Source organism: Podarcis filfolensis (assembly GCF_964270895.1).
Source record: "Podarcis filfolensis genome assembly, chromosome: 7".
Lineage (NCBI taxonomy): Eukaryota > Metazoa > Chordata > Lepidosauria > Squamata > Lacertidae > Podarcis > Podarcis filfolensis.
In genome coordinates, this window is record NC_139603.1 from 22,501,054 (window position 1) to 22,516,595 (window position 15,542).

The window sequence follows — 15,542 nt, forward strand, 5'->3', positions numbered from 1 at the left end:
ATTTCCAATATGATGTGAGAAGAGGGCCAATAAGATAAATCTAGGATCCTAAAATTGGCAAAGGGCCCAGCAACTTCCATGCTGCTATTTTTTCCACTTTAAGGAGAGCACGCACAGAAGCAAGAAGCAACACAAGAGGCTTCTCAGTTTATATCTCTAGTTTCTTTAAAAATTAAGGGTGGGAGGTCCACTGATAATGTATTATCTGAATGCCACCACATATTCCTGGAGCCAGAGCTACCTGGGAGTAATCGGATGGATGAGGTTTTCTTCTGCATGGCTTGTGTCAATCACTGTATTGATTGGTTTATTTATACCTGTCCTTTGATTTTGGGAGGAGGTGGCGGGGTGCACAGCCTGGCATAAATGCAGCCCACACAGAACGTTAAATCATTTAACGGATTTGTGGTTCAGATGATTGAGGTCCTCAGGTCTCGGAGCTGTATTGAAAGACTCTTATTCCTCACCCCACCCCACCCGTTATTGTCATTCACTGTCATTTCCACTTGGCTGTGTGCTGTGACAGATCAGATTACCAGAAGCATCCCAAATGTAACATTTCAAAGGTGGGGCTTTTATGCCAATAGCGATGTCCATGATCTCTTGACTAAGGGCAACTTTTGAAAACTGTGTGACTTCAATTCCCTGTGGGCATTAGTAGCACCATACATTTGTGCCCAGGATGCTCTCATTCCCCCATCCACCCACAAGGATCTCACTGCCCCAGGCCATTAATACTGCCAGGCACCCCTTTTGTAAGGGAGCTGCTTGACTCCCATCCATGGCAAGTGATAGGTATCTTAGATCCTTCCAAGTCATTGCCTACCACTAACAGCAGGTAATGCATTGTGGGATGGGGTGTAATAAGATGGCTACTGCTTACTGTTGGTGACAGCTGAGTTGCTCCTCTCCAGAAGAATGAGGGAAAGCAGATTAGAAGTGACAGACAGGATCATAGAACTGTAGAGTTGGAAGGGACCCCGAGGGTCATCTAGTCCAACCCCCGGCAATGCAGGAATCTTTTGCCCAATGTGGGGCTCAAACCCACAACTCTGAGATTAAGAGTCTCATGCTCTACCAACTGAGCTATCAGGGGATTAGAGCAAAACCAATAATAACCAGTGCTGTGCTGAACATCTCCCTCCCTCCCTCCCTCCCTTTTCTCTAGCAGCAATTAATGAGAAAAGAAATTGCATGTGAAAATTATCAAAAGGGAGAGAAAAAACCTGATGAAATTCTAATAGGCGAGATGTAAGTTTATTGCTGCACTTATCTTATTTCTACAGTGGCTAAGGCTTGTTTGTAAGTGTCCTTCCTTCCATTTTACACTTTGTCTCTCCAGTAATCTGCACTCTGCAGCCTTTCTGGGTGCCTTCATGTCCTGAAAATCCTATGATGTCCTTAGGTGGAGTTTCTTGTAAGCATGGGAAGGTGGGGAGGCTGCTTACAATGTGCCTGACTGTTGCATGTCCAGGCTTTTTTGTTTTTTATTTAGTGAGGTCTTTTTTATTTTTAAACAAAATCAGTGTGGCAAAAAAAATGTTTAAGGTAACAGGAAGGAGTCTCCTTAAAAACAAAATCAGAAAGTGTCCTGATTTGGGATAGGAAAAAAGACCCGCACAATACAGAAAGAGAAAGTAAGTGTGTGTGTGTGTGTGTGTGTGAGAGAGAGAGAGAGAGAGAGAGAGAGAGAGGGAGCACACTCCGTCCTGACAGACAGAACAGCTTAAAAAGAGCTTTCTCTTTCCCCATGCCTGAGAAACCAGAAATGGTACATTATAAGGAGGGCATCCTTGTTATTAGATGCCAGATGGGAAGCCCCTGTGGTCCTGCCTGAGCCTGCCTGTGGCCTCATGTACACGTACTCACTGACTTCCCCACACCGTAGCAAAAGGATCCTTTCATTTCTCATAGCCAGGAGCCCTCTCGCTCTGAATCCCAGCCACAGTAATTTCTGCCGCAGAAATCAGCGCACAGAACCAGCTCTGAAAGTATTAACAAAATAAATAGCAGTCTCACACTTCTGGAAATAAAGCCTGGTAATAAGAAGAAAGGCAATTTAGCTCGGGATGAAAATAGGCATACAGGTCCAGAGGGCGCCTATGAGAAGGGCACAGCAGGACCAGACTTTCTTTCCTCCCATCTCATACTGCAGCTATTTCAGGGGAAATTAAGATGAATGCTGCAAAAGACAGCATATTTATTCCAGCAGAATTGCCTGCAGATGAATATCAATTACATGGTCGATTCATCCCAAGTTGATTAGTGTTGGTAGGAGCGGTTTGGATTGTGACAAAGAGTCGGTCAGTCTCTGTTCCTTGTCACAGCAAATGATAAACTTTCACCCAAGTCCCATTCCTCAGTGGCTGGCTCATCTCCCACTTGAGTCCTAATAGAGCCGCTTCTTCCTTTTCTCTCTCTCCTCCCCCCATGCTCCTGTTTCCAGTGCATTGTTCAGGCACAGAGAAGGGCAGTGGTTTCATAGCAGAGCATCTACTTTGCATGTACTAGGTCTCAGGTTCAACTCTCAGCATTGGTCCAGGTTGGGCCAGTAAAGAACCCTGTCCGCAAAGCTGCTGCCGGCCAGTGTGGACAACACTGAACTAGATGGATCAATGGTCTGACTCAGTATAAGCAGATTCTGATACTTTCCTACATGTTTATGTATCACCCAACATTTGCTTACTCAGCCAGATATGTGAATTTATGTAGGAAGCTATGACTGTTTTTTTTATATGCCTGTTGTCTTTGTCCATGGAGTTTTCTTGGCAGGGATACTGGAGTGGCTTGCCGGTTCCTTCTCCAGCATCTTAAAAAGTAGAGACATCACCTTGCCAACAAAGGTCTGTATAGTAAAAGCTATGGTTTTCCCAGTAGTGATGTATGGAAGTGAAAGCTGGACCATAAAGAAGGCTGATCACCGAAGAATTGATGCTTTTGAATTATGGTGCTGGAGGAGACTCTTGAGAGTCCCATGGAATGCAAGAAGATCAAACCTATCCATTCTGAAGGAAATCAGCCCTGAGTGCTCACTGGAAGGACAGATCCTGAAGCTGAGACTCCAATACTTTGGCCACCTCATGAGAAGAGAAGACTCCCTGGAAAAGACCCTGATGTTGGGAAAGATGGAGGGCACAAGGAGAAGGGGATGACAGAGGACAAGATGGTTGGACAGTGTTCTCGAAGCCACAAACATGAGTCTGACCAAACTGCGGGAGGCAGTGGAAGACAGAAGTGCCTGGCGTGCTCTGGTCCATGGGGTCACGAAGAGTCGGACACGACTAAACGACAAAACAACAACATGACTGCTTATCCATCTAGCTCAGTATTGTCAATTCCGATTGGCAACAGCTTCCTCACAAGTCTCAGGCAGAGGCCATCATTTGATACCTGGTTAAAAAAAACCCACACACCTGGATATGGCAAGGACTGAACCTGGGGCATTCTACTTTCTGCAGCCAAAGCTAAGTTCCCTTCTCCATCAGCTGGGTGTTAGAGTTAACATCCAGGCATATGAACCATCTGCAGTGATTCATCTATGATTTCTCTCTGGGGTGCAAGCCTGGGCTGTGTGTATGGAGGTTCTGGGCTGCCCAGATGACAATATCCCACTCTCCTCAGCCTCAGTGATGTGGATGAAAGGAAAGTAGAGCAAAACGTTTGGCACCAGCTTGGCTGCAGGACATTCTGGAAGGAGGCATACAAGATGCCATCCAACCATCTTAGGTACTCCACTCCGGATTTGTGTATGATTTACTCCTTAGCCTTTCCTCTTCCTGAAGATATCGACCTAGATATCTAGATAACCTAGGAAGATATCTCCTAGATGAGAAACCTTCCTAGGTTGATGAGCCCCACCTGCCTCTGCAGAAACCACCTTCTTGACCATTGGACCCCCTACTGGTCTTGTCCACTCAATCTGCCAGAGCCGACTTCGCATGCAGGGGAAGTCCCAAACTCACTGAAGGTATAAGACCATCAGCTACACTCCCCTGGTTTAGCTGGCCAGTCAAAGTCTTTTTCTGTGATGTGGCTGCTGTCACACAATAACAGCTTCCAGGAGCCAGAGGCAAGAGCTGAGGGCAGGGAGGGGACCAATGGTGCACAAACTACCCCAGAAGGAGCACAAGGTGTCCCCCACCAGAAGTACTACCCCTCCCTTAACACCCCATACAGCCTTGGAGGTGAACGCATATGTTGTCAAAGCTCGGTGTGAAAGTGAACTCTCCCACCACACACAAATCAGGAGAGGGGAAATGAGTGCTAGCCCCATTTTCTTAATAAAAAGACAATTTTTCAGAGTTTTGGTGCACATGAAGGGATGTGCTGGCCTGCATAGGTACCCCTGGCCGTTAGGTCCAGTCATGGAAGACTCTGGGGTTGCGCGCTCATCTCGCTATATAGCCAAGGGAACCGGTGTTTGTCCGCAGACAGCTTCTGGGTCATGTGGCCAGCATGACTAAGCCACTTCTGGTGAACCAGAACAGTGCATGGAAACACTGTTTACCTTCCCACCAGAGCGGTACCTATTTATCTACTTGCACTTTGACATGATTTCGAACTGCTAGGTAAGCAGGAGCTGGGACCGAACAACGGGAGCTCACCCCATCGTGGCGATTCGAACCGCTGACCTTCTGATCAGCAAGCCCTAGGCTCTTTGCTTTAGACAATAGCGCCACCCGTGTCCCGCTGGTCCACATAGCCAGCATTAAAACCCAGCCAAAGGAAAGCTGGAACATAATTGTCTACAGTTCTGCCCTGGTTTCTCAAGCACCTCGACTTCATTGATTTGGTGAAGGACCTGAAAATACAGCTCTCTGATCTACATTGCTTTTCCAGATTACCAAACTTCATTTGAATATAACGTTTGCAAGACAGGTTGAAAGGAAGCATAAGACGTGGTTTTCCCATAGTTACCCACAAGAACCTGAGTCCATGGTATAGGTTTCTGTTGATGCACACAGACATATGCCTCTTCCTGTGTGCAGGAGGAGTTCTGTATGCTGCTTTCCAGAATAAATTCATATCTTATACTTATGAGGTGTTATTATTTGTTGTGATAACCACCCACATGCTATTCCTTGCCTCCTTTTGATGTAGTGCAACGAGGAGCAGCAGTAAAAAGTCATCTAGCCATCTTTTTATTCCCTCCCTCCCGGTGCAGTACGTTATGTGGAAGTCTAAAACAATGTTTTTAGCAAATCACTAAAGAGAAAACCGGCAGAGAATCTGAAGTCAACAATAACTTTTTATTATTTCCCTATCTATTTGCTAAGGCAGGGAATTCATTTTACGCAGCCTTGCCTTATACTAAAGGTGCAACCAGATTACATTTTCAATTAATTTAAAATGAGGCCAGAAACAAGCAAGAGCCTGCTGAGAGAATATTCCGCACTTATGCTTTTCCACCTTCAAATCAAGAAAGGGGACAGGGGGAAATTGGTCAGGATTAGATACCTTCATGATGAAGTTTGCTGCAAAATTTATGGAATTGCTTTTGATTATTTATTAAGGTATTTATCTCACCCACCCACTACAACTCTGATAGATTCCCCCTCCCCGTAATTTCAATCATCCTTGAGTTTCACAAGTGATAACCATTCCTAGTTAAAAGTTCAAGGATGTAAGCCTCTTTAAAACTTGCACTGGTCCTTGTTGGCCAGTTTTGGTTCTCCAACTGCAGGTGAATTCCTCATATTTCAGTGTAGCACATCTGGAAATAGACAAAGTGTAATGGAGAAAAGGTGGAGAAAAACAAACTGAGGAGGAAAGGAGCAGGGGGAAGCAAAGGTGTTAGCAGAGAATGTGTGCTGCATTAATTTATTCATTTAAGAGAGCCAGCCAGGTCTGCCAGCAAGATTCCAGTTTATAATAATTACTCATCTGATTCATGCACACACTTGCCCATCTGCCTGCTGTTGCATATTTGACACTTTAATAGCTAGCATGGATGAATGGCCACCCCTGTGGATGGAAGCCGATTATAGTATTGCTTAATAGCCACAGAGCAAGTTATTTTGAAGTCTGAGATAATGTAATAGATCCTAAAACAAATACAGTATTTCTCACACTGGTGTCAAACCACCAGCACCTTCTTTGTCTCGACATAGACAGGCAGATTGAAGGAACTCTAGGCTTTTAATCACCAGTATCTAGGAAATAAAATCTGTGATGGAAGCTGTCAGACTGATCCCATCCATCTCTCAAACAAGTCTATCCATCACAATCTTTTCCACTGTCTTCCTGCATTGGTTTCTGAACTTTCAGCTGGCTGGGATTCAGGAGTAAATTCATGGTCCATCAAGCTAATACAGAAAACCACAGACAAAGCTTGTCTGCACGCCATATTTTTAAAGCACATTCCACCCCAAAGAATTATGGGTTCTGTAGTTTGTTAAGGGTGCTGTGTATTGTGGCTTTGTGAGGGGTAATCTACAGTTCCCATGATGCTTTGTGTGTGTGTGTGCATGCAGTCAATGTCAACAGAACCTGTAAACAATATAAGAAACAGTGGATGATATTGTTAGAAATAGCAAGCAATACAATAGATAACAAAACATAAAAGAACTCCCTGCCTATTGAGATCAAGCAGACACCTTCATTGTACTTTTTTGGGAAACTGCTAAAAACATTCTTGTTTAGATTAGCCTACTCAGAGGCTTAGAAAGTTGAGGTAATTTTAATCTGTTTTAGTGTGAGTTTTTCTCGATTCTATTGTTTTTGCCTCTTTGTAAACTGCTATGAAGTGCTTTTTTACAACCAAGCAGTGTATAAATGTTATGAAATAATAATAATAATAATAAACATGTAATATGAATTGCAACTGTAGACAGAAGACTCAAATGGCCAAAAGGTTAATATACTAGCGAAAAACAAAAACAAAAAACAGCCGGTATGAACAAAATTCCTCTATGAAGCTAAAACTTGGATTATAATGTAGTAGAGTTGCTGACAAATTCTACAGATTATTTCTCATTCCATTACTTCATCAGATCCAAATCAGAAGTGAGGAATATCTCATGAATGGTGACTGAAAATCACTCTTATGCATCTCTTCAAAATGGTACCATCTGATGTAAATCATGCAAACTAGCTTAACTGGCAGAACTTCCCAAATGGGGTTTATCATTCCTTAGAAGATTCAACTGGAAATACAAATCCACAAATTAGAAAGTTAGCATAAGGATGCTGCTCTTTTTTTGTGTTTATGAGCTGAAGCTAATATGCCCCAGTACTGCTCAGTCTGCCCAACCCGTATCTGACCCCAGATGTAGACAGGAGACATGGGGATCTATAAGCCCATCCTGTCATCAGCAAGCCCTTTCTGCAGCCTATTGCAGTGTACAGTCACTCACCTGTTGGGTCACAATGTTGCTTAAGAGCTAGGTAGGAACTATTTGTCCATCAACCAAATTGGTACCAGAAAGTCATTGTTTTCACCTACCCTTCACTGTTTACTTAGGATGTGACATGGCAATCAGTGCCAAGGCTATGCAAGTAACAGTTACAAACAACAACTTGATGCACCAAGATGTTGAAGGGGCTTCCCTTTGGGTAAAAACACTCCTTTGGGATTTAACCTGACTCGCACACTTAGAATTGTGGAACACAGGACTGGCAGTAACTCAAGAAGGACACCCTCAATAGCTGAGAAGGCATGACCAGATGAGGAGGAAGTAGGCCATATACTACCACACAATCAAGATGGGCAAGTCTTGCCGTAAGTCAGGGATGAGAGCTTGTGGTCCTTCAGACATTGTTGTACTCCAGATCTCATCACTCCCAGCCACCATGTTCAATGGCCAACAATAGTCCAACAGCATCCCAAGGGCCACTTGGTTCCTCATTCCTGCCCTAAGTTAGGGCAGTCTCATAGGCACCTCCTATATTATTATAGTGTCCTGTATGTTACTGTATGTTGCACATCTCAGTGGTGTTTGAATCTAAAAAGGTTGTGGCTCTAGTTAATCCAATGACCAGTGTCTTGGATCTTTCTTCCCAGGTGTGGGTGCAGTCCAGGGAGCCCATTTAGGTATATTCAAGGACTTCTGTGCACCCATGCTTTTGGAGCTCTTTCCCCATCCCCTGAGATATTTCATCAGTCTTATCAACACTCCTTCATGTTCCCTCAAAATTCCTTAATTGTTGTACTTGCTGTACTGGAAATTTCAACGCAAGTCTAATATTTTAGTACCATGTTAGCCAGCTCTTCGCATCTTGTGTTTCACCAAGCACAGTCAATCAGCCCTGTAGCATGGTCTATCTGGTGCTTGGTGGTTGTCCTTTTGGTGTTTTTGTTTTCATCCTAAGGCAGGCAACAAAATTAAGTGTAGCAAACCTTTGGTTGGCACCCAGATGTGGGTAACTGGCTGCATTTGCGTGGGTGGATCACAAGTTGAGAAGAATTTCCTTGGCCCTTTGAAAAATCAGATTTAGGAAGCATGGCTCTCTCAAAAGAATTGAAATTATGCTTTCCACAGTGTCAGCCCACCTTTGGGGCAAGATGAAATTGGTATTCTTAAATCATATAGTTCAAACTGACCACCATTATACCTCTAGCAGTGGATACTTAGTGCTGTATGACCAACCCCTGCCCCATGGGTTTACAGCTGGAAGTTATCAAATGACTTGGAGTTCTTTATTGGACGAACCCCTGCGCAATATAAATCTCTAGCACAATGTAGGAGAGAGACTAGAGCAGGCTTCCTCAAACTCGGCCCTCCAGATGTTTTGAGACTACACTTCCCATCATCCCTGACCACTGGTCCTTCTAGCTAGGGATCATGGGAGTTGTAGGCCAACAACATCCGGAGGGCTGAGTTTGAGGAAGCCTGGACTAGAGAGACTAAAGAGAGAAGGAAAGAAGGCAGAGACATTTTGGAAAACCTGTAACTAACTTCTCCTTGTGCAGGGAAAGATAACGCGACCCATCCTTCACTTCCTCCTCAGCTTCTTGCCGAGAAGGGTGAAGCCTTTGGTGACAAGAGATCTGTGAAAAATATGGGCAGCTAAGATTAAAAACTCAAACAGGCTATTGATTTCCTGCACCATCGGTCATGACTGTCATGGCTGGAAATAGAAATCACTGCTTTATGGAATTTTTTTGGATATGCTATTTTTTACCACACTGGCCATAGAGAGGGGTTGTGGCCTCTGAGTAAGAGAATTAATGCAACTTTATTCTCTGGGCAATATGGACTTTATGGTTTTCTGCTTTATATTTTTAAAAGAAAGAGCTTGGCAAAGTAAAAGAATGATAAAAATGAAAGAGAGGACATATGGTGCCAGACGTATCAAATTTGTTTTTACATAGGGTTATTACTGTTAAATCACTTTGGAATGCTTTATTGAAAGTGATCCAATAAGTAAATAAATCCTCACCATCAGTTTATTTGCACCCCAATTTTTGGGCAACCCCCCAAAAATAGCAATATAAGTAATGATTATTTCCTTTTTACAATATTTATTTGGGGCAAATAAATAAGGGGAGAAGTAACGATGGAGATGTAGTAATCTAAAATAGGAGAAACTGTGGTCTTCCAGATTCTGTTGAACTTCAGTTCCCATCAGCCTCAGCTTGCATGGTCAGTGTGCCAAGGCTGGATGATGGAAGCTGTGTGGAATAACCACCTGAGACACAGACATGTCTCACAGCAAACTGACATTTGCATCATGGATATTTGCAGCATCCCTGCCTTTTATATCTTCCAGGTGACTTATTTCTATTGGAGGAAACAAGCAAGAAAAGAAACGTCTTTGCTCAAGCAAAGTCATCTCATGAAGGAAGTGGATTCTCGGCCGTGCTTGAATTGACTGAGAAGGGACTCCTACCTTTATTTTAAACGAAAGTGATGATTGCGTTGGAGCTTGAATTCATAGGAGGAATGATCTTCCCAGAACTCTATCTCCAGGGAGCACCCATCAAATTCAGTGGAAGAGCTCGTGACATACCCTGAAATGTTCTAGTCTGACTCCCCTTACACAATCCACCTGCAGCTGCCCTCTGAAATGAATGGGATGTATCCAAGCCACCTTCTGCCGTTTCTGTTCAGTTCAACAGATCTGATACAAGAGGTGGTCCCAGGGGATTATGCTCAGAGAATAGGAATCAATTCCTTCTCAGAATATGGGCTCCAGAAAGTAAATTTCCTATTAAGTTTATATGTGCCATATTTTGATTTGTGTATCAGGCAGACAGCAAAAATAATAATATTGCCTAGTAATAACACCTAGCAGTTATACAGTGCATACGCAGAAAGCAATTTCCAGGAAAACTAGTAATGCATGGTTAATGAGATTCAGATATACAGACAGATTCAAGAGAGAGAATATCCCATAATGAATGTTAATATAATCCCATAAAGCAGATGATTCTTTGCAGAAATACAGGAGAAGTTAAATGCTTGTCTTCTTAAAATAAAAACTCAGAGATGAAATATACAGCTGAATTGCTTATGACAACTTAAATTTAACAGCAATTCATTTATTTTAGAATAGATAGGATTCCCATCCTTTTCATATATTTGAAGAAAGAGCCAAACAAACTTTAAAAAAATCATCTTTCTGATGTTGCAACCCATAGCAAATGGTCACTGGTCAGGAATATACTGATCTGAATTCATCAGGGCAAATTTAGACAGCACTACCATGATGCAGGGACGCAGGTGGCGCTGTGGTCTAAACCACAAAGCCTAGGGCTTGCCAATCGGAAGGTCGGCGATTCGAATCCCCATGATGGGGTGAGCTCCCGTTGCTCTGTCCCTGCTCCTGCCAGCCTAGCAGTTCAAAAGCATGCCAGTGCAAGCAGATAAATAGGTACCGCTCCGGCGGGAAGGTAAATGGCGTTTCCGTGTGCTGCTCTGGTCCGCCAGAGGCGGCTTAGTCATGCTGGCCACATGACCCGGAAGCTGTCTGCGGAGAAACGCTGGCTCCCTGGTCTGTAAAGTTAGAGGAGCAACGCAACCCCAGAGTCATCCGCGACTGGACCTAATGGTCAGGGGTACCTTTACCTTTACCATGATGCAATTGTTTTAGGCAGATGGTTCCTGGGACTGGTGGTCAACACTGAATCCCAGGGATGGAATTTTTTTTTTCTTTTTTGGCCTGAGGTCTGTATTTCCTCATGGTCAAACTTTTGGGGACCAGATCTCAATGGTGGGCAGGGCTGGAGGCAAAAACTGGGTGGGACCAAAAGCTAAAGAGCAGTGGGTCTGACTCTTACTTTTGTACAGTAGACTACATTCCACCATACAAAATCCAGAGGTTTCTGCACCCACATAAACCTCTATCTTTATGCCCAGGCATACAACAGGCATTACTCCAGTTCATGGTGCTGGAGGAGACTCTTGAGAGTCCCATGGACTGCAAGAAGATCAAACCTATCCATTCTTAAGGAAATCAGCTCTGAGTGCTCACTGGAAGGACAGATCCTGAAGCTGAGGCTCCAGTACTTTGGCCACCTCATGAGAAGAGAAGACTCCCTGGAAAAGACCCTGATGTTGGGAAAGATTGAGGGCACAAGAAGAAGGGGACGACAGAGGACGAGATGGTTGGATAGTGTTCTCGAAGCTACCAGCATGAGTTTGACCAAGCTGCGGGAGGCAGTGGAAGACAGGAGTGCCTGGCGTGCTTTGGTCCATGGGGTCACGAAGAGTCGGACACTACTAAACAACAACAACAACAACAACTCCAGTTCAAGAGCACATTCAAACCTGTTTGAGGGGAGGGGAGAGAACAGGACTGGTATGAGGTGTGTGGCTGGGTAGATGTGAGTGGCCGGGGAAGAGTCACAAGGGATGGATGGAGAGGACTATTCAACCCCCAGGTCTGAGGTTCCCTATCCCTGCTAAACTTCAGTTTCCATATGCTTAAAACATTCATTTTGCAAGGATGAGAACCTCAGGTCTGGAGGCCAAATGCAACGTTTGGAACTCTCACCAGGCCACAGCACTTCTCTTCAGGCCACACCCACTGCTAGTCCTGTGTGTTTTTGTCTGGTGAGAATGTGTCTGATAATGCTTCTTTGCTTTCCCGGATGATCAATAATGACGGACATGTGAGTAAATTAGCATTCGTATCTCTACCCACTTTTGCTTCTGGCTGCATCCAGCTCTGGCATGTTGCTTCAGAAGTCCGTCTAGAAGAAGACGTGGCTCCTAGCCTGAAAAGGTTTCCTCATTCCTGCTTTGGGATTTCTATAGAGCTGATTCCGAAGGTGCTCAGGCAGAAAGTGACATAGTCTTCAACTGCCCCGAAAATGCCAGGACTGTCATGAAAATCCTTAAGCCATAACGACTTCTCACTTTGTCACACCGAGTCCCAAGTTCCCAAGGGGCCTTCACTTCAGTACAGTGTCCCAACGTGTTACTGGAAGTTCAGATCTGTTCATCTCCCAACACATTTCTTAGATCTATGCCTCCCGTTCCTTCCCTCCCCCACTCAATATGGAGCCACTTCCTGTTTTTATGAAAACAAGATCTGGATCATGTGAATGCCCCTAAGAAAGTCTTTCACCATTTCCCCTCAGTTGCCCAGTCTCCCATAAACAAAGCAGTGGGTGGGGAAGCAAAGGCTTGTCCATGAGTCCACTGCCATGACTGTGAAGAGCATTGTTATAGTCACTTGGTTCTGACTTGATTTGTTCAGCTGCTGCATCTGCGTCCCTGCCCTGACCTCAGAGGAGGAGGAGGAGGAGGTGCTGGGTGTTGAGACGTGGTGGAAGCTGAAGGATAGCCGAAGCTGAAGCATGGTGCCAAGGTGGTGACCCTGCAGAAGAAAGTGGCTGTGCCGTAGGTGGAGCTGGGCACCTACCAGAGCTGTCTGGAGAGGGAGGAGATGCTGTACCTCAAAGCCCAGGCCAGCATCCCTATTTTCATCTGAGGAATATTTGAGGGTATGAAGTGAAGGAGATAAGGAAAAAGAGAAGCTGAGGGAGAAAATGGACAGGACTTGTAGAAAGACCTGCAGAATGAAAGCAAATAATAAAGGTCTGTGTGCATTTCTCACATCTTGAACAGCGTGACCCGAGCCTTTTAAAACACAAGCTACAGATGGGTGCTGTTTTCCTGCCTCCAATCTGCATTGAAAATGAGCTCCAGGTATGACCTTTTGCTTCAGGAGCAAGTATGTCTAAGGCCAGGACCATTTCGATCCCCTGTCAATCAGTCTTAAGTGGTTTTTATTTACTCTAGACATCCCATTAGGCAATGTGAATTGCAGCATTTATTTATTTTCTCCAGGTAATGAATTCTTGGCCCTCTCTCAAAGAGGAGAAAGAAAAAAAGTTACAAGAACCCTTTAATGAGATTAATCTGAACTCTAATTAACAGCAATAGAAAACTCCAGTGTACTTGACAAAAATAGCACCGGAATCGTTAACTCTAGACATCGCTAAGTGTGTGTGTGTGGGTGGGAAAATCCAGCTGAGATGGCAGGACCTTTATAGCCTGGAAATGGACACTGAGGAAGATTAAACCAGCCAGGCATTAGGGGGTGGCATGAGGGTCAGTCCAATATTTCTTTGAGGAAGAAAGGTGATGCTTAGAGAGTTGCCCTGAACATTTTTGCTGGCCTTACTGAAATTCTCTTGAGTTCCTTTTGAAGGTTGGATTGCCTTCAGCAAATGTCAGTTATTACCTAAGTCCCGTTAAGTTAGTTGTTCCATGAGTGGCAGAGTGGCACCCCAGTGACAGACCCAATTCACCCCACTTGCAAATGTTCAGTGAACACCAGAAAAGATCACTCAGATATGTAGCTGTACACTTGGATAGCTCTATCCACAGTTAGAAACCCTGCAAAGGGGGGCATTTTTCAGGGGTTCAAATGAAGCACATGGGTGAGGAGGAGGAGGAGGAGGAAGAGCATGACTGGGGATAGCTCTAGTATCAGGACTTGGCTCACCTGTTACGTATAAAGTAGGAATTTATAGTTCAAACCATCACACAGCTATGAAGAAAAGAAGAAATTACTGTGCAACACAGGCCAAGAAAGCCCTTTTTACACCAGTAGTGAGTTATAAAAGCTTGGACCTGATAGCTGGTCTGAACAATTGGGAAATTCATGCTTGGCGGCCACAGCTAGACTTTCCCCCACTCCATCTTTGTTTTGCCAGAGTGGTCACCTAGGGATAGGTGTTAACCACCCTACTTGCTAATTTTATTTAAATTCATTTCCTTGGGTGTTTCTCAGGTGTTTTGCCAGAGGAGGAACCCTGTTATTTGGTGACAGTCAAGAATTGTAGCTAAGGTATCTTCAGCTAAAAATGTGTATTGTATTTTCTATAGGAGCCTGCAACTCCCCCAATGGGAGCTGAGAAGAGAGGTGGAGCCAAGACATTTGGAACACAAACCAAAGCCTCAAAAGTCTAAATTCTTCATACAGGGGAGGAGGGTGACAACTGCAAGTCTTGCCAGTTCACCACTGCCACCACACTCAGGAGAGAACTGTCCCATTCCTCCACTGGATACCTCATTACTTCTTTGAGTTGAGTGGCTTTGGTGTTGTTTGGCCCTGTCACCATCATCTCGGTCAGAACTGAAGCCTGGTTTTCCTTAAAGCTAGATTTGTCTCTTCCCTGTTTCCGTGAAGACAACTGGAACAGGGTTCCCTAGTCCCCTGTGAAGAGATATTGATTGTTGAACCACTCTTGAGAATTGTAGCTCTGGGAGGGGAATAGGGGCTTCTTTCAAACAATTCTCAGTACATTTAACAAACCACAGCTCCCAGAATTCTCTAGGGGAAGCCATGACTGTTTCAAGTATTTTAAATATATGGTGTGAACGTGGTCTATATGTGCCTAAGACTTTGCCTATTTGCAAAGCCCCATTAACAGTAATCTTTCCATCTCTCAAGCTTAACAAAAAAATAATAATGATGGAATTCAGCCAAATTTTACTCAAATCTGACAGAATGAAATTAATGGACCTAGCTTAGTGATGTCCATTAATTTCTGTGGGTCTACTCTGAGTAAAACTTGGTTGAATGCCACCCAATGGACACAGTCTACCTCCTACTGGAGTCAATGACAAAAGTCCTATCCAATTTTTTATTTATTTTAAAAAATGATTTGTTTCTAGACACTTCCTTCTGTGGTATTAATCCCTGGCAAGTTTGTTTATTCTACAGACTCCTGTAAGAGGACATTATCAAAAAAGTTCCTAAGGGTAACAACACAGCCACAACCTTGCACACCTCAATTTTCTACCTTTCTTGGGAGCAGGAAGATAGCTGAACTCTGGTCTCTCAATTATAGGCAAACAGATGAGACACGGCTTGAAAAAGATGACTGTGCTTATTTCATGGGCCTACCCTTCAGGATATCACAGGGATGAATCCATTTATAAGCAACTTCCTCCACTCTTTTTATTTTCCACATAATTCATGGAGATAAGGAGCTGCATGAAGATATAATAGTCCGCCATTAGGATGGATTCAATCAGCTTTTCATATGAAGAGTGCTTTGACATTACCAGCCAAATGTAGGTTTCATTTAATTTGGCACTTTATAAGGTTTGCTGGAGGAATGAGCATAGCGTTGGAAGAAG